Raw genomic sequence first — 335 nt, 5'->3', positions numbered from 1 at the left:
TTGGATACCACTATACCAGGAAACCAATACCATTATTTTATCGTTGTATACCAGAATATAATATTTAATAAAAGGGTGAGAAAATGGCAATGAACCTCGCGTAAGAATTTACCCCACGGGTTGATTATTATTGATGTTTCCGATGACTTTTTCAAGGTTTTTTTTTTCGGGTCACGGAAAAATACTACCTATATCATTATATGTATACCTACATAATAGTATGTAAGTATGTAAATCATTTATATATATATTATGTCATATGTGTGTATTCGTAAAAGAAAACTTAAACCCGTCGAAAGATATTATACCTAAACCTACCTATAGATCATTTATTT

The sequence above is a fragment of the Acyrthosiphon pisum genome, chromosome A3, assembly GCF_005508785.2.
Source record: "Acyrthosiphon pisum isolate AL4f chromosome A3, pea_aphid_22Mar2018_4r6ur, whole genome shotgun sequence".
Classification (NCBI taxonomy): domain Eukaryota; kingdom Metazoa; phylum Arthropoda; class Insecta; order Hemiptera; family Aphididae; genus Acyrthosiphon; species Acyrthosiphon pisum.
This window is presented reverse-complemented; position numbering follows the sequence as displayed.